Source organism: Phalacrocorax carbo, chromosome 8 (assembly GCF_963921805.1).
Source record: "Phalacrocorax carbo chromosome 8, bPhaCar2.1, whole genome shotgun sequence".
NCBI lineage: Eukaryota > Metazoa > Chordata > Aves > Suliformes > Phalacrocoracidae > Phalacrocorax > Phalacrocorax carbo.
This window is the reverse complement of record NC_087520.1, coordinates 32,744,421-32,746,920: the sequence shown is the minus strand read 5'-3', so window position 1 is coordinate 32,746,920 and position 2,500 is coordinate 32,744,421. Positions and strand designations below refer to the sequence as shown.

Sequence of the window (2,500 nt, the reverse complement as noted above, 5' to 3'; positions counted from 1 at the left end):
ACATGCTTCTTGTGCATCAGTGGAGGCAGAGCCCAGAGCATCTGCTATCACATGTATCTTCTAGTCTCCATTCTGGGGTAAAGCCCCAAAGACAACAGCAGCCTTGGGGAAAGATGCCAGACAGCCACAAGAAGGGGTCCATGCCTACCTGTTCCTGTAGTTCTGTTCAGCTGCTCTACAATTGCCCACAACAATTTTGCCTTCTGCATAACGTGGGGAATTTGTCTCCTGTACTAATTCTGCCCCTTCCAAATGCAGAAACTTCAGAGCATTAGCAGTGCACAGGTGATGGGTATATTCAGAAGAATACTAGATTTTGCTTCTTTTCCTGCATCTCAGAAAATCTACATTGTTCAGTAGCTTGTTACCGAATCAGGCACTTATTGTATGTACAGATTCCATAAACAAGAAGGTCAATTTTGTTTCAAACCTATATGAATATGGTTCTGAGACTGAATTAACTACTGATTGAAAGGTTACACATTTTCAGCTGGCTAATCATATTTTATTTCACTGCATGCAGACAGCAGTGCAATGAAATTAGCTGTTTGTTTGTACATTTTGGAAAACGTTTTAACTTCAAAACTATAGAAAAAAACAGGAAAAATTTAATGTATGTCCAGGTGAGACTGCTAGCGTAAAAATAATCAGGTGATAATAACTAAGCATAGCTCAACAGAAACTGAGTTGCTTTCTCCTGATGTTTGACCGCGCTCTTCCTGATCACCCTTCCTCCATCATGAATTTATAGTTTTAAAGCATAGCCTTATCTCTCATAGTGTAAAAACAATCCCAGTGATCTAATGTTGCATTTGCTTACCCAATATAGAAATACAAATACAAATGCTTTAGCAAGCTTTTCTCACATCAACTAACTGGTAAGAATACACACAATAACTGTACTTCTTTTTATGTAGAGAAGGTAGGATATTTTACATAATTTCAGTCAAAATACATATAACCAGGTCATATTTGTCTATAAGAGTTGAATCCTACATCAAGATTGGTGCTTGAGTATGTATACTGAAAACATCTAATTAGTTCAGAACTAGCTTTCTTAAGAAACACATTGCTGTGAAAAGGTATCAAAAATTATGAAACATTTGTTGGGGGGCTGGGGGGGAAAAGTGGTACTTCCACAATCCCTCATTGTTCTGTCATATCTAATCCTCAACACTAGTGCCTGTAATGATTCCCAACTAGTAAATGAACTACTCTGAACATCCCTGAAGCAGAACTGCTACCCACTAATGTATCAGCTGAATGTTAGAAGACTCCTAACTCCCCCATCTGTGTTTTACCTCCCCAGAGGGTAAATACATTGAATGGTGATTCCCTTGCCTGGCACACACTTTCTAAACCTTACTGGCAACTGTTGTGATTTCCAGCCCAAGTAGCTTTGCAGTCAAAATCACCAGTTTTATATGCTGCAGGGATCTAAACACCTACCTGATTAAAATACTGTAGTTATATATTGTCACTGTAGTTGTTACCTGTGTAGTGCTGATAATATTATGGATTACAGCTAATATCAGGGTATTGAATTAGTGTGTGAATCTCTTTTACAGTTAACTTCAGGAAATATGTTGGAATTAGGATTCTTTTTTTTTTAGGAGAAAGAGAAGACTGTAAAAAGTAACTGAAAATACACAGAGCAGTGTGGATTTACTCGGCTAAAGGGAAGAAACCTAAAAAAAAGAACAAAACCAAACCCAAACATCAGAATATTCTACCTGTCCTCTTCAGAACTAGTCATGTAGTTATATGAGTCCAGGCTACAACTTATTCAAGACTGGTTATGCAGAAGTTAATAGGTCTAACTACATAGCTAAAGGCCATAGGATCAGGCTTGAAGGACAAATATAAATTTCTGCTTTTCATGTCATTTGCAGTTTATCCACGTCCTTGTATTTTTTCTCATTACAGGCAACTTGCCTTTATTTTTCTTCGGCGTCCACTTGTCTAATACTAGGATAGTGTTATCACCCACTGTCCCCTGATGTTTATTAATACTACCTCAATAAAATAATAATAAAGTCTAATTGAGAATCACTTTTATCAACTTTGCTATATTGCCATCTATCTGAGGTTCTCAACAGCAAAGATTTAAATGTTTCATTTTATTTTTGACTTTCCCTTTTCCACATTTCAGTAATGTCAGGCAAAGAGGTATAGTTTTACTATCTGCACGAATCATGGTGTAGAATAATTTATGACTTAGGCTTGGGCGTTCAGAAAAGCTATTTCAAATCTTCGCTTTGATTTGGTTGTATCAAAACTACTCAAAATAACAGCAGTGGTTTCTTGGAACTAGAATATCTTAACTGTTCCTCAATATTTTTTGAACTAATGGCTTATATTTATTTGCTAGGAAACATTGTACAGCTCCCTGAACTTAATTTACCAAAAAGGCCTAACCAGCTAACACTGTTACACTAGGGGTTTCAATTTCTTTCCTCCAAAACCCTGAAAAAATCCACAACTACAAGTCAGAGACGCA

General features: G+C 36.9%; 1 protein-coding gene across 1 annotated transcript in view; it reads right to left on the bottom strand.

The window, feature by feature from the left end:
• The window catches only part of ZNF536 (zinc finger protein 536), a 298,795-nt gene that overhangs the window by 238,298 nt on the left and 57,997 nt on the right, over positions 1 to 2,500 (bottom strand). The window lies entirely within an intron of this gene.